The following is a 26,275-nucleotide window of genomic DNA, read 5'->3' as shown; positions in this document are numbered from 1 at the left end:
CATTCTTCTGTCCCTGAACAAACCTCGTCAGCAGGTTTATCCTGTTCTCCTTCGCCCAAAGAAGGAGCTCTCTTGCTGTCTCGAACAGAGACAGAGTGAGTCCCTCCTTGCTTCCTGATGTAAGCAAGAGCTGTGGTGTTGTCTGAGTTGACCTCCACAATCTTCCCAGACACCAAGTCCTTGAAGGCCTTTAGCCCCAGAAAAATGGCCATCAGCTCCTTGTTGTTGATGTGCCATCCCAGCTGAATTCCTTCCCAATAGCCTGAGACCTCCTTGCTTCCTAGTGTTGCCCCCAGCCTGACTCTGATGCGTCTGGAAACAACACTAGGTCTGGGTTCTTCTTGTGTAAGGAGATCCCTTCCCCTAACAAGGTTGGGTCCAGCCACCACTTCAGAAGAGTCTTGACTTCTATTGGAATGGGGAAGGAAAAGGAGTCTTCCTGCATCTTTCTGTTCCACGTCTTCGAAAGAAAGTGCTGAAGAGGCCTTAGGTGGAGTCTCCCCAGAGAGACAAACTGTTCGAGGGAGGATAGAGTCCCCAGCCAACTCATCCACTCCTTCGCTGTGCATCTCTTCTTGTCCAGGAAAGTTCTGACTTTTACGAGACACTTGGCCTGTCTTTCCTGAGAGGGAGAAGCCCGAAAAAGAACTGAATTCAGAACTATCCCCAAATAGAGAATAGTCTGATTCGGTCTGATCTGAGACTTCTCCCTGTTGATGAATTGAATTGAATATGGGATTTAGGCATTAAGCCAAGCACTGGGGCATCAAAGGCCATTCAGCGCTATATAACGAAAATCATTCAATCATATCTGTACACTCACACCATTTAGTATCATTTTAACTTTTAATACAAATCGTAACACTTTCATACAATAAAATCTAGATGTGAAATAAATAGGGATTAAAAGGGTAAAATAAATAAATAAATTAATAAAATCAATTATAGCTCGTAATATAACCCAATACTTTGTATAAATTTTCTCAAGTTCAGGGTATTACAGTTTTCCCCCAGTATATCTCTTAACGGTTTGTCCTGGAGTAAATGTGTCCTCCTCTGGAGATTAAAAACAGGACAATCGACTAAAATATGTTTAACATCCATTGTCACTTGACAGGTATTACAAAGAGGGGCCTGTCTCCCTTCCCCACTATTCATTAAATAATTGTGCGTTGCATGTGTATGGCCAATACGCAGCCTAGTTAAAATAATGGTATCCCTTCTACTTGTAGAATTACAACATGACCATTTATCCACCAATGGGTGGATTTGTTTCAATTTTGTATTGGTGGTCAGTTCAGACCATCGAGCTTGCCACTTATTTTTACAGTAAAGATGAATCTCACTTTTAAGATCTTTGTAAGGAATACTCAAGGGGGATGGATTACTTAGCCCTGAAGCTTCCTTTGCTGCCTTATCAACTTGTTCATTCCCATCCACCCCAACATGGGCAGGGACCCAACAGAAGTGAACACTGATACTCTTCCTAGATTGCAGAAGTACTAACCAGTCCTGCACCTCTTGTACTAGATGATGGCCTGGCATAATTTGTTTTAATGAGAGTAAAACACTATTGGAATCGTAAAAATTGTATAAAAACTATTTTGGTTGCCATTTTTAAAAATATGTTGGACTGCGAGAATTATTGCGTACAGCTCAGCAGTAAAAATTGAACAAGAGTATGGTTGAATTGAATATGGGATTTAGGCATTAAGCCAAGCACTGGGGCATCAAAGGCCATTCAGCGCTATATAACTAAAATCATTCAATCATATCTGTACACTCACAACATTTAGTATCATTTTAACCTTTAATACAAATCGTAACACTTTCATACAATAAAATCTAGATGTGAAATAAATAGGGATTAAAAGGGTAAAATAAATAAATAAATTAATAAAATCAATTATAGCTCGTAATATAACCCAATACTTTGTATAAATTTTCTCAAGTTCAGGGTATTACAGTTTTCCCCCAGTATATCTCTTAACGGTTTGTCCTGGAGTAAATGTGTCCTCCTCTGGAGATTAAAAACAGGACAATCGACTAAAATATGTTTAACATCCATTGTCACTTGACAGGTATTACAAAGAGGGGCCTGTCTCCCTTCCCCACTCTTCATTAAATAATTGTGCGTTGCATGTGTATGGCCAATACGCAGCCTAGTTAAAATAATGGTATCCCTTCTACTTGTAGAATTACAAGATGACCATTTATCCACCAATGGGTGGATTTGTTTCAATTTTGTATTGGTGGTCCGTTCAGACCATCGAGCTTGCCACTTATTTTTACAGTAAAGATGAATCTCACTTCTAAGATCTTTGTAAGGAATACTCAAGGGGGATGGATTACTTAGCCCTGAAGCTTCCTTTGCTGCCTTATCTACTTGTTCATTCCCATCCACCCCAACATGGGCAGGGACCCAACAGAAGTGAACACTGATACTCTTCCTAGACTGCAGAAGTACTAACCAGTCCTGCACCTCTTGTACTAGATGATGGCCTGGCATAATTTGTTTTAATGAGAGTAAAACACTATTGGAATCCGTAAAAATTGTATAAAAACTATTTTGGTTGCCATTTTTAAAAATATGTTGGACTGCGAGAATTATTGCGTACAGCTCAGCAGTAAAAATTGAACAAGAGGATGGGAGTTTCCTTCTAATAACAATATCCCCCACCACAGCTGCACTTCCAACTCCTGCAGCCGATTTGGAGCCATCTGTAAAAACATGTTTCCCATGATGTTGAGCAGCATGATTTAAAAACTCACTTTTCATTACCCTACTAGGTAAGGTATTTTTCCCTCCTGCCGTAAAAGATACTTTAACAGGTGGATTACACCAAGGAGGAGACTTGGGATATCCTACCTCTGCTATCTGTGCTGTTAACAAGCCTACTTCTCTAGCATCATTTTTCAGCTGTACTTCCAAAGGCTTAGGCACTCTAGATCTGTTAGGAGCCCGATCTAAAGGCGCCCTAACATATTTACAGTTAGGATTGTTTCTCACAGCAAGGGACCTAGCTAAAAACCTCAAACTCAACTCCTCTCTGCGAATGGAAAGGGGAGGTATGCCAGAATCAACATAGAGACTGTCAATGGGAGATGTTCTGTAAGCACCTGTGCAGATGCGAAGCCCAGCATTGTGAACAATATCAAGTTTTCCAAGTAAAGTCTTTGTAGCTGACCCATATATTTGGCATGCATAGTCTAACTTGCTCAGACACAAAGATGTATAAATTCTAAGCAAAGTTGTTCTATCAGCACCCCAATCAAAATGCGATATCACTTTCAGAATGTTCAGTGACTTCTTAACCCTGATAGATAGGTCATTTATATGGGGACCAAATGTCATTTTCTTGTCGAAAATGACTCCAAGAAACTTGACACTATCCTCATATGGCAAAATACAATCATTTAAGAAAAGGGTGGGGATCTCTTCCCTTTTACGAGTACGAGTAAAGCGAATGGCTTTGGTCTTCTGAGGAGAAAACATGAATCCGCGAGAATTTGCCCATGCGGAAGCAGCATTTATTGCAATTTGAAGATTTTGGCATGCTTGTAGTGCAGATGATCCACTACAATAAATTGCAAAGTCATCGACAAATAGTGATCCTTGTATGCCAGGAGGTATGTGACTAATGAGACTATTAATAGCAACAGCAAACAAGGTCACACTCAATACGCTGCCTTGGGGGACACCTTCTTCTTGCATGTAGGTTGAAGATAGTTCTGACCCTACTCTCACTTTAATGGAGTGGTTTGATAAAAATTCTTCAATAAAAGAGAACATATGTCCTCCTATACCCCACGAGGCCAATTGCTTTAAAATACCACCCCTCCAGGTGGTGTCATATGCCTTTTCAAGGTCAAAAAAGACACCCACCACCTGGTTTTTGTTAGAAAAAGCATTTGAAATTTCCCTTGATAACATCAGCAAAGGGTCTAGAGTACTTCGGTTCTTCCTAAAACCAAACTGTCTGTTAGATAAAAGATTTTTTGATTCTAGATACCACACAAGTCTGTTGTTGATCATTCTCTCAAATAGTTTGCATATGCAACTGGTCAAGGATATGGGCCTATAACTAGATGGCAGTTCTGGGTCTTTACCAGACTTGTGGCCTGGAATTACAATTGAAGTATGCCAGGAATCAGGAGATGTATGGGAAGCCCATAGACCATTAAAGGTTTCTAATAAAAATTCCTTGGTATCCACTGGAAGATGTGATATCATTTCATACCGGATGCCATCCTCACCTGGGGCAGTTAAAGAAGAGCTGGAGATAGCATTTTGCATCTCCTCCATACTAAAAGGCAGGTTAAAAGCTTCAGTATTTGAAGCAGGAGGAACAACAGATGTTGATGCTCTAATTTGTTGAAATGCTGGGGAATAGTTGTCAGCACTTGATACATGAGGAAAGTGCTTAGCAAGAACCTCTGCTACATCTTTGGGGTCAGATATATATCTATTATTTTCCCTTAATATTGGTAGAGGCTTAGGGACGAATTTACCTTGAAGTTTTCTAATCTTGTCCCATATTTCCTTTGAAGGAGTTTTGGTATTAATATTAGATATATATTTCTTCCAAGATGCTCTCTTTGCTTTTTTAAAAATTCTTTTTTGTTTGGCACAGGCTCTGAGATATGCTATTCTATCTGCTAAATAGTTTGTCCTCAAGTATCTTCTGAAGCAAGTTCGGGTCACCTTTCTTGCGTTGGCACATTCTTTACTCCACCAAGGAACTACAGAGCGATGAGGTAAACCGCATGTTTTAGGTATAAACTTGCTAGCATTATCATCAATAATATTTTCAAGATGTTGATAGGCATGCACTGGAGATGTAAATTCATCATATTCTTTATCAGTGTGTGAACAGTTTTCATAAGCTGCCCAGTCTGCCTCATCTATCTTCCATTTTGGTGGACACTGAGAAGGAAGATTATGGACATAATTTAACATTATTGGCCAATGGTCACTGCCATGTAGGTGTTCATTTACTGACCAAAGGTAGTCCAATCGAATGGATGAGGAACAGATTGACAAATCAATGGCTGATGTAGAGTTGTGGAATACATCATACCTAGTTGGAGAACCATCATTCATTAGTATTACATCATTGTTGTCGATTAATTCTTCAACAAGATTACCCCATCTATCGCACACATTTCCACCCCATAAAGTATGCTTTGCATTAAAATCACCCATTAAAATAAAAGGGGCAGGAAGCTGATTGATCAAGTCTTGGAGGTCAGAAAGTCTAAGCCTTCTTGGATTACCAGCATGATCTAATTGGAAAAGTTCTAAGGATGGTTCAATATATAGCGAGCATAAAGTAATTTTTTTCCCGATATGAGTTCTAACTGCACATGCCTGTAGTGGTGTATTGAGTGGGATTGTTTCAAATTTTACAGATTTGTGAATAATAAAACCTGTACCACCTTGCGCTCTTGCAGCTTGCAAAGGAGGGGATCTACAAAGATGATAATTGAGTCCAGGATTAAATGGTTTGTCACCGATCTTGGTTTCCTGTAGGCAAATTACCTTCGTGTCTGAGTCCCTGGTTAAAGTTTTTATTTGCTCAATGCTAGTACTTAGACCTCTGCAATTCCACTGGATGATAGACATTATCTTTTGTTATTATTTTTCTTTGTCTCATTTGTCTTTTGGGACTTTTCAGATGAAGCCATGTAAGGCCTGGAGATGGAAGGCTTTACTAGGCCACCACTCTTCTTTTCTTTCTTTCTAGAATCTTTATAAGAGTCAACCTTAGGATCATGAGCAGTAGGGCACTTACCTGACTTAGATGAAGGTGAGGATGATGGGGACCTTTTCCTCTTTGGAAGATAGTTTTCCAATCTCCATCAAATCAGGTAGAGATTCTGCCTGAGACAATACATTTAAGGTGGTGGAAGCCACATTGGCTTCCTTGGAGGATTGTGCTAGAACTTCAACAGTTCGAGCACTTAACCCAGAAGGCTGGGCTACTACCTCTAGGGGAGATGCTCCTATCGGTGACAATACTTTTGGTGTGTTGGACACCATATTGACCTCTTTGGAGGTTTGTGCTCTGGCTTTTATAGCCTGAGCACTTGACCCAGATGGCTGGGCTACTACCACTAAGGGAGATGCACCTGACAGGCCAGGTGCTGCCACTGGTCCCCCTGTGGTAGTAAGGGGTAGTGGATTATAATCTTTTGTTGGCATCTTAACCGCGCGAGCAAAATTAAGTTGCCGATTGAGTAAATGCTTTGCATAACCTACACTTATATGTTCAGCATTTGCTTTCAAGATTGCAGCTTCTTCATTCTTGTATTCTCTACATCTTTTATCATTTGGTTCATGATTATCTTTACAGTTTGCACAGGTTGTATCTCTGTTGCATTGGCCATGTTCTAACAAAGAACAGTTAATACAGATCTTCGTATTATTGCAGTACCGGGAAGGGTGACCATACTTGAAACAATTAAAGCATTGTAAAGGCCTAGGTTTATATTCTCGAACACGTACTCTTTCATTCTCAATAATTATATGATCTGGTATAACAGGGGTTTCAAATGTTAAAACTACCATGCTTGTTTGAGGGATCTTACTTACTTTCCAAACATTAGCAGGGCACTTGTCCAGAATTTCTGGTTCTGAGAATTCATATAGATCTTTATCAAAAACTACTCCTTTACCATAGCTGAAGCTCATATGTGGTTTAATATCCTTAATAGGATCAATTTCTGCAATCTTCATGCCACAAAGCATGTGAGCTTGAGTATCTGATTTTGCATTAATCAAAACAGATTGCTTACCGTATCTACTAATATCCTTACTTTTAATTAAACCAACTTTTTTTTGTATAAATTTACTAATCTTATAATAGTTATAATTATCTATCTTTCCAGATGCAATTATCCATGTTGGGGGCTTGGGGGTTCTTACTTCTGGAAGTCTATGCTCTATTTCTTTTTCCATCCATTCTTCTGGTTTATATACCTCTAGGTGTCTTGGTGCTTTATCACATAAAGCCCCAGAAATCAAACAATTGTCAATTTTTATGCTCTCTAAATTTTTATTTGCTTCTAAAGCAATCTCAAAACTTGAAAATGATACCCAAGCTTCCTAAAAGCCTTTACTACCATTTAGCTCCATTAAAATTTCTTTGATTGCTCCAAATCTACAGAAGGCTTCATGAATTATGTCATAGCTACAACCAATTGGTATGTTTTTTAAGTGGAGAATTTTCAGATTTTTTGTTGGATCTGGTAATGAGCCAGAACCAGAGAGTAAAGTATTACGGTTATTACAAGCATCATTTTCCACCAGTGCCGATAAATTGTCTTTAAAAACACTGGTCAAAGAAGTATTGTTGGAGGAATCCTTTTTATTGCCAAGGTTGTCAACAGAGCTTTCCCTATTTAAACAAGCAGAAGTCGTCAACGGTGTCTGGGGTTCGCCATTTGATCCAGGGGTACGGGGAATATTAAGTTTACTCATTAATTATTTTTTCAGGGGGAGGGAAGGGGTCATAATAACAATGAAAAAAAAAAACAATGGAAAAAAATATAGTTTAAGGGAGAGAAAAAATTAAGACTGTCTGAAATTCCAAAGAAGACACCGTTAGCCTTTCCTGGAATTAATTTCTCCACCAATGACACCTGTGAAAGCTGCTTACCAAATGTCCACTCCCTACCCTACCACAAAGGGATGGTACCACTATGATTAGAGTGGCTCAAGTGTATGCCAAACCCGCTTGATGGGACTGAGAGCATTTCAAGAATACAATCATCCCCACTCTAATCATAGTGGCAGGCAAACCGGACAGAATGCCGAGAGTCCTATCTCTATAAAATCGCCAACCCCTGGAATCCGAAGGCCAAATTTCCTAAGAGATAGTTCCGCGTGCCAGTATGGGAATACTGACACTCCTAGGTGTCCAAACATTTTCGGGCAGTTGGCAAGACCACCACAGCTCCCACAATTGATTTTGAAATAAAAACCGATCATGGATACAATGTCCCCTCTAAAAAAACCTGGACAGTGAAATGGGTAAAAGAGTTTTGACAGCAAGGTTGGAGACAGCTGATAATTATGAAGGAGGAATAAGCAATAAGAGGTAATAGAAAAAGAATGAGAGAAATTAGAGTCAAACTGAGGAAAAGAAATTCCCCAGTTCGAGAGCCCTCTTGCCCGTCACAAGCCTTCAGCACGGGAATGATATGCCGTGCTGAAGCCCAATGACTTCATCAAGGCATTCTCTCGTTAAGAGGGTCCCTGTTGATGACCAGGCCTAGATCTTGAGCCATCATAAAAGTCTTCCGTAAATCCTCCAGACATTTCTCCCTCGATCGTGAACGAATCAGCCAATCGTCCAGATATGATATCCTTATCCCCTCCTGATGCAGCCAACCTGACACATTCGCCATTACCCTGGTGAAGACTTGAGGAGCCGTGCTGAGACTGAAGCAAAGAGCTCTGAATTGGAAGCACTTGCCCTGCATTACAAATCTCAGGTACTTCCTCGAGGTCGGATGGATGGGGACATGGAAATATGCGTCCTGCAAGTCGAGGGACACCATCCAGTCCCCTGGACGTACTGAAGCCAGCACCAACTGAGTCGTCTCCATGGAGAACTTTGTCTTCTCCACAAATACGTTGAGAGCGCTGACATCCAGGACGGGTCTCCATCCGCCCGAGTTCTTGGGGACCAGAAACAGACGATTGCAAAAGCCTGGGGAGGATAGATCCCGAACCGGTTCTATCGCCCCCTTGTCTAGCATTTGGTCGACAAGGTCTACTAGGGCCTTCTGTTTCCCCGGATCTGAGTACCGGGCTACTAAGGCCAGTGGAGCATCTGCGAGGAGGAGGTTTTTTCAGAAAGGGGATCTTGTATCCTTCCTTGATGACTGAGAGGGACCAGGTGTCCGCCCCTCTCCTCTTCCAAGACTGCCAAAAACCTGACAGTCTTGCGCCTACTGTCTGGAGGAGACGAACTTCATTTTCTGGAGCAAGGTCTGAAAGAACCCCTGGTAGATCTTGGTCCTGATTCTTGCCTTCTCCCTCTAAAATCTGGTCTTGAAGTAGTCCTGCCCCGAAAGGGCTGCTGGAATCTCCTTTCCTCCCGTTTCAAAGAAGGAGGAGGGGCTGCCAAGGGCTTACGAGCAGAACGAGATAAAAGGTCTTGGGTGGCTTTTTGGGCCAGAGAAAGCGTAATGTCATTAACCAGGGACTCGGGAAAAAGATGTTGAGAGAGGGGGGCGTAAAGAAGCTCAGACTTTTGTGCAGTGGTAACAGACCTAGAAGCAAAAGAGCAAAGCAGAGCTCTCTTCTTTAGGACCCCAGCTGAGAACAGAGCCGCCAACTCATTCGCCCCATCTCTGAGGGCCTTATCCATACAGGACATAATACTGGTAAGGTCCCTAGATCCTTCCATCTGGTCAGTTTCCCTTGCCAGAGTCCCAAGCGACCAATCTAGGAAACTAAAAACCTCAAAGGCTCTAAAAATACCTTTGACGAGATGATCCAGCTCCGACATCGACCACATGACCTTGGCTGAGTTGAGAGCATGCCTTCTAGCAGAGTCCACCAAACCAGAGAAGTCACCCTTGGAGGAGGAAGGCACTCCCAGACCCAAAGGTTCTCCAGTTGCATACCACATACCCGCTCTTGAAGCAAGACGAGCTGGTGGAAACGAGAAGGAAGTCTCTGTCTCCGCTCCTGCATCCAGTCATCAATCTTCGTGAGAGCCTTCTTTGCGGAGATAGACAGCTTCATCTTGATGAAGGCCGACTGTTTCTTGGCCTTCTTTCTGTTAAATTGGGACTGAGGAGATTGAGGGGCAGCAGGTTGGAATTCCTCTCCAAAAAGTTCAAGAAGGGAGCGAGAGAGAACTTTGTAATCTCCCACAGCATCAGCAGGATTATCATCGTCATCAGAAACATCCTCGAGGGCCTGATCCACATCTGCAATATCCTTCGAAAGAGAAGAAGGATCCTTAGAACCCGACAAGGGCAAATCAAAGGCATCATCCTGCAAAAGACGGGTTGCATCCTGGAGTCCCGCGCTAGAAGAATCCTTGGGACGAGAGGCAGTATCGTCCCGAAGAGGCAGGGTGGTATCGCCCTGGCACCGAGAACGAGAGGCAGAGTCGTTCTGATGTCGAGAGCGAGAGGCGGTATCGTCGTGGTGACGAGAATGAGAGGCGGTATCGTCGTGGCGTCGTGAACGAGAGGCGGTATCGTCGTGGCGTCGTGAACGAGAGGCGGTATCGTCGTGGCGTCGTGAACGAGAGGCGGTATCGTCGTGGCGTCGAGAACGAGAGGCGGTATCGTCGTGGCGTCGAGAACTAGAGGAGGTATCGTCGTGGCGAAGCGAACGTGGAGGAGGTATCGTCGTGGCGAAGCGAACGTGGAGGAGGTATCGTCGTGGCGAAGCGAACGAGGAGGAGGTATCGTCGTGGCGAAGCGAACGAGGAGGAGGTATCGTCGTGGCGAAGCGAACGAGGAGGAGGTATCGTCGTGGCGAAGCGAACGAGAGGAGGTATCGTCGTGGCGAAGCGAACGAGAGGAGGTATCGTCGTGGCGAAGCGAACGAGAGGAGGTATCGTCGTGGCGAAGCGAACGAGAGGAGGTATCGTCGTGGCGAAGCGAACGAGAGGAGGTATCGTCGTGGCGAAGCGAACGAGAGGAGGTATCGTGCTGGTATCGTGAACGGGAGGCGGTATCGTCTTGGCATCGAGAACGAGAAGCAGCATCGTTCGATAAGGTATCGTCCCGGTATCGAGAACGAGAAAAAGTATCGCCCTGGTATCGCGAAGAAGTATCGCCTGGCGTAAGCACACATTCCTCATCCTGGCGTAGAGAGGGAGAAGTTTTCTTTAAAGAAGAACTCCGTTCTCTCTTAGAAGCAGACTTCTTAATCGGTAACGAGTCGTCTTTACGTCTGTCAGACTGGGTGTGAGGGCGGCTAAAGGCTTGCACTAAAGTCAAAAGTTGTTCCTGCATGACAGACAAAGGATTTAGCAACATCAGCTGGGTCTTGCGGCCCCGAAGGGGGGGGCTGACGAATAACACTCGTTGAAGGGGGAGGATCTTCGGCAGTAGGCTTCGCCCTTTTAACAGGCACGGAGTCGAAATCATCCTCCGACGGACAAGGTTCATAACTGCTAAAACCGGGAGAGAAAGAACGAGACCGTTCGTCGCGGTTCCATCTCCTCTTAGTAGGTCTTGAAGCTTCAAACTTCCATTTACGTCTGGACGAATTCGGAGAAGAAAACAACACATCCGACACGTCTTTCCCGTGACGGTCAAGAGCAGCCTGGGAATCGACAACAGGACTGTCTGAGGCGACGGCTGACCGAGGGTACGTACCTCACCCCCTTTCGGTCATCGACGTACCTTCTCCCTTGGTCCTGGGAGCTTGGTAGAGGTCTAGGCCTAGGGGTATGACAGATTCGGTCAGTCGCCACCTCCACTGCACTAACACAAGCACTTTCACTTTCCTTACCTTTAAAGGCCTCCAGTTGTTCTTTAATGGCCTTCAACTCAGCCGCCAGGCTAGCGTACCGAGGGTCATCCGTAGATACGGAACCTGTAGGAGGTGCAGGAGTTACTACCTCAAGGGAAGGATCAACTTCCAAAGAGGAATCAATTATAGGTTCAATAGATAAATCTACGCTAAGTTCGTCTTCCTTACCACTAACAGACTTAGACTTTGACCTAGAAGCTCTCCTAACTCTATCGAGCTCTAGCTTACGCACATAGCGCTTCATAATTAACCAATCTTTCTCATCCAAAACCTTACATTCCCCGCACCTGTTATCAAGGGCACAAACAAAACCCCTACAATTAGAACAAACGGTGTGAGGGTCTACCGCCATTTTCGGTAGTCTCACCTTACATTCTTCATTCACACAGATACGGTAATGACTCTTTTCACTCATAATGAAAAACAGCAAAAAAGCTAAGAGAAAACAAAATACACGATCGCCAAAACCCCAAATCAGAGTACTTCACCAAAAAAGCAGACTGGTACACCGAGCAGGGAAAGCGAAGAAAAACTCTTAATGACGGACCAACGTGTTGTCGATCCGGCCGGCAGAGATGAACTGAAGAACAGAAAACGGGAATGATTCCTCCTACCACCCTTTAACGGGTGTTACCACCCAACCACCACAAGGCGGTTGCCTAGTTTAGAAAAATTCTGCCGAAATAGAGATAATTAGCTATGTATATATAACTGCCAGGTAAGTATTCATAAAATCGTAGTTTATTCCTATGTAATACAAACATTCAAGTGGGAGTCTTCCTTGGGTGGGGGAAGTCTCCATTAAGAGGCAAGCCCTTCCTCTTTAATGGATACTATTATTTATAAGAGCAAAAAGTGAGAAGTGGATTAACTTGGAACTATAGCCAGCTTGTAAAGACCCAGGACCATAAAGTTCAATCCAAAGGTTTTGACTCATGTACCCGAGGTGAAGCTATATGAATATTAAGTAACAAATATATCAAATATATTGTAGTATAGTAAATGATAACAGCATAAAAAACATGGCATTCTTACTTGCATTAGGGTGGATTCAAAGTTAAGGCCCTGATCCACATTACATGCCATTATAATGCAGAGAATAACTGATGCCTTTGATAAAAATTTTGGTGTCCATTAAGAGCTTAAGATCAAATTATTTGTTGAGCAGCAATAATAGGGCCTACAGAGAAAGTATCCAAAGCCATACAAGTAAAATCTCTGAGGTAATGGTCCATAAAAGTGTTTTGTCTTTTCTATAAGTCTGCTTTAAAGACTTGTAATAAAGAGTGGTTTTTGCGGAAGGTGAGGGTTACAGCAAACATAACATGTGCTCTAAGGGAGGGGACTGGCAATGCTTACGCGGATTTATAAGCTCTCATGATTGTTTCTCTTTATCAAAAGGAAACTTTCTTATTTCTTAATACTTTGGTTTTGGAGCAACCTGTCCTCCCAAACATATTAGATACTTTGGGCCTAAAGTTTATTTACAGATAGCTCTCCTGGGACACAGTAAGTGATCATTCAAGTCATCAGTTACCTCTTTGAGAGACAAGATTGTGAAAGTCAAATCTGATATCGTCGTCTACTGGATTTTGGGTCTTTGCTATAAATTTGGGAACAAATGATTAAAGATGATTCGTTCCACCCTCAGAAATGTGACAAAGATCAGACAGCCCAAGTAGCTCGCTAACTCTCTAGACTGAAGCGAAGGTAAGGAGAAAGACTTTCTTCATGGCAAGTCCCCTCTCAAAGGCTCTATGCATACGCTCGTAGGGATCTTTCTTTAAACGACATAAGGACCTTTGTCACATCCCAGGAAGGGGCTTAGAGTTCTTGCAGAGGGCAAGTCTGGTCAAAACTCCTAATGAGAGCTGAGAGTTTCCAGGAAGATGAGAGAGCAAGCCCATTCAGTTTTAAAAACTTGGCTCAAGACCAAGCAGTGATTGATAGGGATTTCACTTTCCTCAGGAACACCAAAAAGTCAGCAATTGGGGGAATAGTGGCCTTGACTTTAGCAATATTATCCCTACAACACCAATCACATTTTCCATGCAGACTGCTGTGGATGACTTTCGGAGGTATCTGAAAAGTTGTTTCACAGTTGGTCACAAAAATCCTCTTTCAGGGGAGATGCTGGATTGTCTTCCGACATGAAACGACAGCCAATGAACTTCTTGGTAGAACTTTGTGGATGGTTGACGTAGTAGGTTTGGCCATTCTGGAAGTTCTCTTGGAATATCCACGAGAAGTTCCAGCAGGCCCGGATCTCACTCTGGTGTTGGCCACCTCAGATTCTCAGATTCTCTGGGATGTTCGGATTCTGTTACAGATCTGACGAATCAGACAGAATTGTAGGAATGTGCTAAAGTCTAGCTGATCCCATGGGTGCTGAAAGGTATCTCCCATTACTGTAGCTTGGTCTGGGAATGGTGATCAATACACCCGGAGTTTGTGGTTTAGGCGAGTGGTGAACATGTCCAGAGATGGGCAACCCCACAAAATCACAAGTAATTTGCCACTAGTAGAAGCAAATACCATTCAGAACCAACTGCTGTTTCTGGTCAACTTAGATGGTCAGCAATGACGTTCCTCTTCTAAGGGATAAACCTCAGTGAGAGTAATATTGCATTGATCTGTTCCAAGGATCTCTACAGGCAGGTAGCAGAGAGGCTTTATGCCCTTGTTTGGAGATAAAGGTCACTACCATGGAATTGTTGCTCATCAGCACCATGAAGTGACCTCGTCAGTCTTAGAAGCGGAGTACTGTAACGCTAATTACGCTTCTTTAATTTCCAAGAAATTGATATGAAAAATCTTTTCCTTTTCTGACCATAATTCCAAGATTTGCTCCCTTCCTAGGTAAGCAGCCCACCCTTGGCAAGAAGCATTTGAGAATAAAAGTAATTGTGGGGGAGAAAACCGAGGGGGGGGGGGAGTTCCCACCAATAGGCTCTCCTCTCTCAGCCACCAATGGAGGCATGTCAAAACCACCTGGGGCACTGACAGCAGGGTTGCAGAGTGGTCAGATGTCTGATGAGACTACTGGCTCTTCAGAGCACACTGTACCAAGCGAAGATGCATCCTCCCGAAGGGGACAAGCTTCTCCAAAGAGGAGAGGTGACCTAGAAGTTACTAAAGATCCTGTCTGCAGATGGAAAAGCTCTGGCTTGAACCGAGTCTATGTTCCTTCCTAGTTACCTACTGGATTGTTGCAAGACAGGGCAGGACTTCAAGGCTCAGTTGGATCCCTAACTTCTTGAAAAAGTCTAGGAGGAGATCCCTATGCCTTATCAATAGAGCCTGGGGGAATGCCAGGAGAAAGCAGTTTAAGTAACGCAAAAGCCTGATGACCATGGTATGAGCCTAGGATGACACAAGGGGAACGAGTTTGGTAAAAATTTGAAGGGCTATTGTAAGGAAGAAGCATAGTACCCTAACCTGAAAGATTCTGTCTTAAAATGAAAACCTTAGGTAATTCCTTGAGGCAGGATGAATGTTGACCTGAAAGTAGGCTTCTGTCAAATCTATAGTCAGAAGGAAATCATTCTTCGTGATGGCCTGGAGAATGGTGGCTGGAGTTGCTATTTTGAATCTTTTTTGTAGAACAAATGGATTCAAATGGGAAATGTCTATGATGGGTCTCAAACATCCCGTCAGTATTTCTACCAAGAATAGATTGCTGAGGAAGCCTGGCGAGTCGTTTAAAACTTCTTCCAGAGATTGTTTGGCCAGGATCTTGAGACACTTCCTCTAGCAAGAGGAGGTCCTTTACTGAGCATTTCAAATATGGTTAGCTGTCAGTCCAGGTCAGAGGAGGCAGTGTCTATGAAACGGGACTAGATACCCCCAACTGTCCCTTTTTATTCTTCAAGAGACTGGTCTCGGATCTTTCTTAATCATGGTAAAGAGAAGTGTCCCATCTGATTTCCTAGTATCTCCTGATCTTTATTTTGAGTTGAGGGAGGAGGACAATGGTCACTACCTTAGTACTACTTGAGATCATGATAACGAGGAGTTTGCCCTGAAAAAGGTTTCACAGTAAGAAACTCATTCATGGTGAAGTTCTATTAGGAGGAATAGGATAATAAAGCTAAGTCCTTTCCTGGATAGTGCTCATAGGTAGTCATGCCAAAAGACTACTTGGCGATGTTTTCTTGGGCAACCTTCGAATTATACCTCACACCAACTTGTCAGGCTTCCTGGGTGAGGTAAATGTAAAAACTGCCTTTAGGCCCTTATACCTATGTGGTTCTTTTCTAGATATGCTTGTAGCCTTTCTAGATTACTGTATTTAAGTACCAAAATCCTGTTTAACCAATGAACGGACAGAACAGGAGGGCAACTTTTGACTTCTCAGTGGGTATAATCACAAGGTGTTATGTCCCCCACTCCCTAGGGATATGGGAAGAATTTTCTTCTGACAGAGGAGGGGTTCAATATAAATCTTAGATGCTGAACACCACCAGTACCACAGATATTAAAGTATACAGTACCTTGTTTCCCAGGATGGGTAATATTTTCCCCAGGAGAAAGGTTCTGCTATCAAATCCTGATTCTGAAAGGATTATTCATGCTTGAACCACAAAGGCTGTCACCTCATGACCAGACACTGGTCATCACTGGTTGGGACTAGCTCCCTACCAAGGTATTGTAGGGCAGCAAGTGACCTCTACTTCAAAAACTAGTCTTCCTGTCAAATCTTGAATTCTGACAGGGGTATGTGAAGAAAAAAAAAAAACTTAATCTTGAAAGGTAGAGTAAAAATCTTCCTTTGGGGTTGATTTAGCAAGAATTGTGGTTGGTACCTCAACTCTGGTAACCAATATTTAGTAATAACAATCAAAACTAAGTTATGCCAATACTGGAAAGAAAAAAAAAAAGAGAAAAAAAAAATTGAGAGGAAGGGGGGAAATGGTCCAAGGAAATGACCCCCGCCTTTCTGCCAAGCTTGGGAGCCTGCGCCAGGTTTCACCCCCGCTCGAGAATAGTATAGAATATTCTTGAAGAATATATCTAGCACCTGGGCTAAAAAATCAGGGATGGTCGCCTCGACAGTGGCTTGACTAGACAAACTAGGGAAAACAACGGGGAAACTGAGGTGGTCTATATTTGAACATATCATGTCATCTTCCATGTCCATAGGGTGGACATCAACCAATTTTGCTTCTTCCAGAGTACAAGACTCATTCTCCCGTGGTAAGCCTAGGCATGCTCTTACACTAGTGCGAGCTATAGTGTCATCGGATCCCACCTCCAGAGGAGAGGGTCTCAATTCCATGGTTCAAACGGTCCGAGCTCTGGGCGTCTGAAAATCTCATACAGGCCTCTCTCTGTAGGCACAGTACAGCAGGTCTACCCTTCGTTGCTTCATCCCTTCCTGACGTTGCCTGTTCTTGTCTAGAGACATTGGCTATCACCGACTCTACTTGCAATTGGGAGAACAGATAGATATAGCGAATTCAGCAATTCCGGGGTAGTTGCTGTGCGCACACACAAAAAAATAAGTTTCTCCCTTGGGGAAACGGTCTGAAGCAACAGGAATTGTAGGACTGTAGACCCTGCTCATTATAAATCTTCAAATCTCTGTAAGGTATCATAATTTCTAAGATCTTCCGTCATTGCGTAATGGGATATTACTCTAGAACAATGGTCTGCTCATGAACAGGTATGGACTGCAGACATGGCTGCTATTTCCATGTCCATTGTTTCTGGGCATGAAAAGACAAAAGGAGAACGTCATTATATCCTCTGTTTGGGCAGACAGTTCTAAGTTAGCCAGCTGTTTCTATGTCCATCATTTCTGGGCATGAAAAAACAAGAGGAGAATGTCAATACATCCTCTGTTTGGGCAGACAGTACTAAGTTAACCAGCTGTTTCTATGTCCATCATTTCTGGGCATGAAAAGACAAAAGGAGAATGTCTTTACATCCTCTGTTTGGGCAGACAGTACTAAGTTAGCCAGCTGTTTCTATGTCCATCATAACTGGGCATGAAAAGACAGAGGAGAATGTTATTACGTCCTCTGTTTGGGCAGACAGTACTAAGTTAGCCAGCTGTTTCTATGCCCATCATAACTGGGCATGAAAAGACAGAGGAGAATGTTATTACGTCCTCTGTTTGGGCAGACAGTACTAAGTTAGCTAAGTTCTATGGTTTCTCTGAGGTAGACTGTCCTATTTCTTAGATGAATGATGAGGTTGTCAATCTTTTTATCAGGGTGATAAGCAGAACCCTGGCTATTTCGAATGACCTCCCTCCCTTCTTTCCTTTACAAATACATTTCGGCAAGATAAGAGGGGGCAGACTGGTCTGGCGAATCCACTTTCATGTTCATGCAGTCCATCCTCAGAATGTACTTCTTTCACATATGGTGTATTATAAGCAAAGGGCTTGTTACCCAAAAATCCCTTATTCTGACTTTGGTGCAGGCTGCTTCTGACCCCTTTTAGACAAATTTACCAAGTCAATGTTCCATTGCAAGTGTGGGTAAAAGCTTTCTTTCATACCTTCCCCTTCTATAATACATTTAGGAGAAATCCCTGAATATTCAATGATTTTATGCTCATCAAACATGTTTGTGGGGCCATAATTTTGGCCTCCGTCCAAACTTTACAGGAGGGAGCCTCAACTTCAGTGTTGGAGAACAATACTCACGCATAGAGCTAGAATATGATCTATCTTTACAAGGAATATCCAGGGATGAACAGTGGGCTTGCCTTATGCTTGAGGGAAATTCTTCACTAGTAGCAAAGTTGACACGCGTGATGACATCACACACTGGTGCTTGGATCTTGAAAAGTGTTTTATCTGAAATTCCTCCACAACTTTCCTACTCTAGGTAGGGAAGGAGAAACCGGGTTGAAAGGAAGGTGTTGTTTTGGGAAGGAGAGGGGTCGCTGAAAGGAATGTGCAGTTCTGGGAACCCTTGGGGCGTGACTGCAATTAAAGCTGTCCAGCCACACCATTTATAACCTTCTAAGGAAGTGCTCCATGCAGTTCTTTGAAACTTTTCCAAATTACCGTAGTATCATTTGTTAATATCAACCATTCCATCCTCTATTCCCTACAATTTCATGCCATCTCTTAAGACACTGTAGAGGAGACCTCAGCTTAGAGGACCTATCGTCAAATGGCAAACTTGGTCCCTGAAAATGTGTTGGGAAAGGCAGACTTACCTCTGTTGCCAACACTTGCCTTCTTAGGGGGGAAAAAAATTCAACTCTAGGTACCCTCCAGTGGGATTGTTCTCTACAACATACTTATTCCTTTATCATCCTATATGATGAGCTGGGACCTGGCTTGCAAGAAGCACAACTCTCCCACTGCAAGAGACCAATCCCTACAATTGTTACATCTCTTGTCTAGTCAAGAGGGACAAGGAGGATATGAGCCCATGTCCACCTGGCTTATAAGGAAGCCACAAGCGCAGCTATACCATCCTGGAAAAAGATGTAAATATCAAGATCTACTAGATACAAGCACTCATTTGTAACTCACAGTTAATGAGCATACACAAATGACAGAATATGAGAAACAACTGCGTCAAGAATGCTATATACTACAAGGGTAGATAAGATTTATGCGAAAGGCTCGATTGTAGAGAGGAAGTGAGAGAACAACCTCTTCACTTTGCGACTAGTAGTGTTGCACGGAGACGCCGAGACCAACCTCCTGTTTGCTCCTTGCGCACGCGCTGCATTTAGCCTACCCAGCATAAAGCATGACAATCAAAATTTTGATTAGCCAGTCGTCGGAAACATGATCAGTAGCAACCCTATTTAATGACTCTGAAGTTTGTATCCATGTAGGAATAAATTAATCATCCAATTGCTTTGAAATTTTCTCAAAGATTACCCTATGCATATACATTACTTGTAAAAATATTACCTTATACATAAACGGTATATTTAACTTATATAAATTTAATCAAATTCAGATTCATGAATGGCGGTTGCCCCGCTTGAGGGAATTTTCAGGAGCTGATACTTGCGTGATCAACAAATCTAGCATACCTTTAATATGATTAGAGAGCACCAAATCAAAACTATGTCTACAACCTTGTGCTTGAGGGAAAAAAAAAATTGACACCCCACTGTCTGTTAGTGGTTTGTGCATGAGGAAAATCATCTAGAACATCCAAATGGCAGATAAGACTCGTGATATCAATGAATTGTGAGGATTGCGATCCAGACATTGGGACAGGGGGGGGGGCCTATATCAGCTGAGCTGGCACCTGCATGTGCAGGAAGATTTTGCGGTGAGTCTTCAAAACAGATAGTACTTTTATGGTCAAGTGGTTCATTTCTCGGGAAAACTGGCAGCTCAACTTTGACAGTTATACGTTGACTCTTCAACTCTTCCTTGGACGTCCTTCCTTTCCCTTGCTGCAATCGTAGTGTGGCAGGAAGAGGCGGCGGAGAAAGAATGGGAGGAGTCCAGCTAACTCCCGTTATTAGGGTGGTCACCTCTAGCGGCAGAGTGCGAGGCCGAAGGAACTCCTTTTCCGAGCTCCATCTATGAGGAGGATTTCTCTGCGTCTGCAATTTGGTGCGTATACTACGCTTATAAGTGACATCATCTGCATCAGATAGGGGTGTGAATTGTGGGAAAGGAGGAAAAAAGACACTGTTGCCCTTTCCACTCCTTGTAGTACCTGAAAGATAAATTCATCTGAAAGATATTCTTGCTGTTCTGAAGCACATGTTAAGTGTGAAGCATTACAAACTTTAGGCAAAAAAAAAATAGTAAGGTTGTTCAGGAAGAGCAATGGGTTAATTACTTTAATAGCTTGAGGCTTTGGGACTGAGAGACCCAGCCTGTTGTTTGTAAAAGAAAGCCAGTGGCGAGTGTAGGGCCACGTCATCATGCTTAGGAACAGCAGTACGTACATACTTGTTAGCCTGAATGAATGGCCTGATGAACTGTGAAGACAAACCTCATGGAATTAATGAATATTTTGTCTTACTGACCAACGATTTAGAGCAGCTTGGCATGGCCAAGGCTTGGGGAGTAGACACAACCGAAGCTGTCCAACTACCCTTGTAATAAAGGAATGAGAAACCCTGTACACTCTTCATAGGAGATTGATGCTGACCACCCGTGGGTGAACAAGGCAAGTCGGACTCGTGGGACAGAGGTGGAGACTGGTAAAAAAGATCTTCGAACAAGGTTGCTTCTGTATGAGGGGAAAGGGCAGACTCAACTCTAGGACCTGCAAACGGGACCGTTGGGAGACTTTTGATGCTCCAATTGGAGATACTTTTAAGAGCAAAAAGGCCTTCCCTGGATTATCAGCCATATAAGGTTCAGCGCTCAAAACACTCGTGGGAGGTGAGATTGATCTATGAAAAATACGATGAGGGTCGGAGGGTAGTGAGATTGGACCTGACCCGGGTAGTGCATGGCCATAGGATCCGCTACAAGTATTGGCTCAGGATCATAACATTATCAACACTGGATGATAAACACTAATAAAATTATAGCCGTCATCATCGCGACTGGAGCCTCGGAAGGTTCCTGACACGAAGGGCCAGGTTAAGGGGTAACTCACCACAGCAACGGACTTTCGTTTTGTTTCTTGCGACAAGAACGATATCTCTCCCACCGGGAGAATGGCAACTTCCTAGTGCTCACATGGTAATACCATTGAACATCTCAGGGCAAACGAAATGTGAAGCAACGTCTTCCAGACTCATAAGGGTGCTAAAGGGACGTCCATCATGGCCGGGGCATGAAAGCATAATATTAGGCTTACTAACCATAATGCACACAATCAACACTAACACGTAACACTAGTGATACAAGTGACAATGAATAAACAAATAAGTCACAAGCACAACCCACTTTAAGGGTAAGCGGAGCAAATGTGGATGTCTAAATAGTGGGGTGAATGGGATACTTCCTCTTAACAGGACAACCAGAAAGGTAGTGAAGTGTCCTGCAACGCCACTAAACACCTCCACGCAGTGGAATTCCCTGGCAACTTTATTATAATGCAATCAAAACCTTTTTCTTTGTCTCGTCGTAGAAAATATAACTAGGAGTAACCAATTTAAATGACTAGGAAATTTTTATTTAAGTAGGAATAAAGACTTTCCTGCCCCGAAAATGCAATCTGAATTTCCGCAATTCCAAGTCTTCAGTTGCGCCAAGACATTCCATAATCTTTCACCCTCTTATTAACAGTTTGTTAAGAATAGTCATTAAGACTGGCAGAGATACGTATAAAGTTTAATTACACAGAAAAATCTTGATACTTATCAAATTCATGAGTTTATGTAGCTCACAATGAAAAATTCTATCCAAAGAATCTTTTTACCTTCTTCATGAAATGTATTTTCCAAAAAGACTGGTATCATGAGTATTCAATAGCAGCAGAAAATGATGTCACCAAATTAAAAAATCTAATCAAGTAACTTGCACAAAGGGCCAGGTAATCTTAAGACTTTCAGTAAAGGTACATTTATTCCTTCTAATGTTCATTATAGTTCCACGTCATAAGAAAAACCTATCTTTCAAGTTTCTTACAAATCACAAGAACAATAATACATGCTAGACTGTTAATATCTTAAAGCAAGAATAACAACCTAAGCAGTTGTCATGTGTTATGCTTCATCTACAAATTTGAAAAAATAAAGAGCTGTATTAATGAATTAATTTCTGGGCAACAAATTCCATCATAATTTACGCTTCATAATACAGTCGTAATTACTAGTCAAAGGCCATAAAGACTTGAGTCATAAAACACAATTGGTAGCCTACTGGTACAGAAACCGATTTAAGATTGGTACAAAAGCAGTTTTAATGTACACACATTTATACATTATACACAGAATAAATTTTTGTACAATATATATTAAGTAAAATTAAAGGTTCAACCAATCTCAGATTTCTGATATAAAATGTGTTTAACAAATTTGACTAACTCCTACTGCAAAGAATCAGATTTAGAGATACAGGGCTTCCCTTAATGACAAAAGTGAGGTTCCATAGTGGGAAATTGGAGTATTTGGGTAGGTGAAGACAGAAAATAGGTAAAACAATTATCTGTCTAACTTGTACACACCAACCTAGCCTAACCTAGGAGAAAATGGTTAAAATAAGAGCCGCTGTCATTATTATTGCAGTTTATTACAGGGTAATGTAACCTAGGGAAAAAAACTACTTATTTTTATAGAAAAAGGTATGTTCTCTTCAAAAATGACACTCCTTCCTTAACCAATCACGAACCCATACGTATGGAAAGTTTGCACAGAGGAGTTAATATTTCCCAACCCCCCCCCCTTCCTTTATCTCTTCAAGTGGTTTCTCATACCCTTCCCAATAAATCCTTTTCTGTGGAAACCTTTGTCCCAAGTGAGGTCTTTGTTTGTTCAAGCGAGGTTTTTTTTTTTTTGTATTCTACAATAGAAGTTATAGAAACTTTTAGCAGCTGCAGTATTCCGTACTAAAAACCATTTCCTAAGTTTCATGGTGAATTCTTTGATACGCCATCCAATGTTGATAATTATCTTAAATCTCATAATACCCCAGCATTTACAGTGTCCCAAGAGCCATTCGTGGCTATCATACAGGAAAGATATTCATGTCAAAGTTACGTCAAGTCATCACAGTCACAACACCCCAATGACCCACACGCTTCGTCGTCCCAGTCATAACAGTCATTAATTTCTATAATCTTTATGCGTTAGGTTTACTTCTTGTTTAGCGTGCGCAGCTCAACATTACCGCTTGCCAGTACATACAAGCTTGATATTTTATTTTCCCGCGAGCGAAGCGAGCCAGTGGTGGAACAAGAACCATTATATCTAGCATTACTAATGTTAACGTAACACTGCAAATGTTAGCGAGCGCACCTCGACATTACCACTGGCCAGTACATACGAGCTTGAAGTTTTTGTTTTCAGGCGAGCGAAGCGAGCCTGTGGCAGAACAAGAGCCATTATAAACATTTTCACAGGAAATATGTTTTCCTCTAGTATATGTGATTTAACTGGTTTTCACCTTCATTTCAACCGCAACAACCAGTTCGGCTACTAGAAGTTAGTAGAACTGGTTGTTCTGTTCATTTACGGTTGAAATGAAGGAAAAATTTGGTTAAATCACGTTATTTGCTACAGGAAAATATATGTTCCAAATGATACCCTGTAGACTTTTAAAACTTTACTCAGCTGTCTAACCTAACCACCCATTTAATCTAGGGCAAAACATATCAGAAAATCTCTAGCCTAAACACACCCACATTCTGTGAGATAATATAAGAGAGAAGCTCTTCAACCTAAACACACCCTTCTAACCTAACCTAGGAGAAAATGTGTAAAATAATCGTTATTTAACCTAAACACACACGTAACCTAAAATAGGAGAAAATTTGTAAAATAAGAGTAACTACTTAGCCTAAACACCCACCTAACCAAGAAGAAAACATTTAAAGTAAGAGCTGTCTAACATTAACACACCCAAATAACCTAACCTAGGAGAAAGTGTAAATTATTAGTTGTCTACCTTAATACATCCACCTAACGTAACCTTGAAGAAAATGTGTAAAGAGAAACTGTCTACCTTCACATCTACCTAACTTAAGAGAAAACGCGTGCTATTATAAAAGCTGTCTAACCTAAACACACCCACATAACCTAACCTAGGAGAAAACGTAAAATAAAAAGCTGTAACTTGAACACACTCCACCTATCCTATCCTAACCTAGGAGGTGGCAATTAAAGAAAAATTAAAAAGTCGAACTGGTTGCTGCTTGTTTGAGGTTGAAATTGAGTTCAACTCCGGTTGTATCACGTTAATTACTACAGGAAAACATATTTGAAATGTTTCCCCGTCCGTAAACATAATTTTAAACAAAATTTCTAACTTAAGCACCACCCTAACCTAGGGGGTTGTACCTTTTTGGTTCTTCAATCCCTTACCTTACAGAGGGTGTAAAACTCCTCTACAAAGCAAAATACATCTTTTGATTAGCCACTTTACCTACCTTAAATAAGAAACACAACACTTTTTTGGTAGCACTGAATGATGACGTCTATTTTTTACTTATGGTAGACAACCAACTGCACAAGAGTTATCTACACATCGCCTTCACCTTCGTTACTGATCATTTTCAGTCAGTGTCACAGACGCAGACTCAATCTCACAGCCAGGGTTGCCAGGTTTTCTAAATGAGAAAAGGCCAACTTCTAATTAGAAGCTTTAAAAGGCCAAACCATTAGTAGAAAAAAGGACATAAATATAAAATTTATTGCCAATCAATTTAAAAAAAAACCCAGATTGAGATATTTGGCACGACAAAAGGCCACAATTAAGGGGTTTGGCCTGAAAAAGGCCAACCTGGCAATCCTGCTCACAGCTGAGTCAATTGGATAATCATGAAACGAAGTAACCAATCACGTTTCAGTATTTTTTACTTTACCCATAATTCCTAACTAAAACAAAAGACGGTCAGGCGTTTTTACCCACAATGCATTGACTATAGGAGAATAGAACAAACAAAATACCATCGGGAGTAAAACTAGTATGGCAGCTTAAACATCCTTGTGATAACAATAAGGAACAAATTACAATATTAATCGGCAAATATCTCTGTAATCCTTGCTTTGTGGAAAGTTACAGTAACGTTTTCGTTTGATTACTCTAAAATATATGTGATGAATAAATCTAATCCATGTCCGAATTTGGCCGAAACTGTAATATATCTAGGCGGTATAATTGGATTGTGATGAAGGTTAAATAGTATCAATTTTGTTTTACGATTTTTTGCGTCGTCCCTAAAATGCATATATTTATCAACATACTTTACGAATGCTGTGAAAAACACGATTTACCAATAAAAAAAAATTCCTGTTACACTATTTCCACAAATTTTAAAAAGCAACAGAGGGAACCCCGTCAATTTGCAACCACTCCAATAGTTTTTTCCATGCTTTAGACGTCCTCAAAAATCAAATAAGACCTTGTCGCTTATGAGACAAATCTGTTAACAGTGTACAACTGAACTCGCTTGAACAAAGACTAGAAAATTGTATTTCCCTCATATATTTGATGACAATGTCAGTCCAAGTTGGGAAAACCGAATGCTATTTCTTTCTTTAAGTTCGGTTTAAATTGAAGGAAGCTAGTCGATTGTGGTAGATATAAAAATTTTATATAGCAAAATTTAAATAATAATCATGTCGCAGCCTAACCTTCACTGGGTGGGCTTCATACAATAACCCTTAAATCTCCAGACATTAGTCATCGGAACAGCACGAAATAGTCCTAACACACTACGATTCTACAACCAACATGTGAACGGTTATAGCAATTAAGTTAATATGTAAATAACGCTTGGATGTAAACTAACCTAAAGGCTAGATCGTATATCAGTCTCAAAAAGAATTAATTAACAGTTCACGTATTGGGCGGTCTGTATGAAAGACCATTTAAAGTCGACTGCATAGGACAGAGTTCTAACCGGTTACCGGATTCTATTACTAACATTAGACTACTTACAAGAAATTTTATGGTCCTAGTTTACGAAAAGCCTCGAATATTGCCAGATGGGCAGCACGTCAAAAATAGCCCCTGTTGCCTAGATTTAAGATATGCATTTTGTTAATTAAGTTCCAAAGTAGTGATTTCAAAAATTAACACTAACATTCAATTCATAATGAGCCCTTGTTAGTGCTCGTTACCAAATTTACACCAAACGTTGGATTATGATTATGAACATTTCTCTAGGGCAAAAACTCAGCAATTTAAGCTATATATTCAAT

General features: G+C 41.7%; 1 long non-coding RNA gene across 1 annotated transcript in view; it reads right to left on the bottom strand.

The window, feature by feature from the left end:
* The window catches only part of LOC137655858 (uncharacterized), a 37,886-nt gene extending 13,165 nt beyond the window's left edge, over positions 1 to 24,721 (bottom strand). Inside the window, exon 1 of the long non-coding RNA XR_011046884.1 lies at positions 24,499 to 24,721. This is a non-coding gene — a long non-coding RNA (uncharacterized lncRNA). The remainder of the gene's footprint in view (positions 1 to 24,498) is intronic.
* Positions 24,722 to 26,275: the final 1,554 nt, after the last annotated feature.

This window comes from Palaemon carinicauda, chromosome 16 (genome assembly GCF_036898095.1).
Source record: "Palaemon carinicauda isolate YSFRI2023 chromosome 16, ASM3689809v2, whole genome shotgun sequence".
NCBI classification, from domain to species: Eukaryota; Metazoa; Arthropoda; class Malacostraca; order Decapoda; family Palaemonidae; genus Palaemon; species Palaemon carinicauda.
This window is presented reverse-complemented; position numbering and strand designations above follow the sequence as displayed.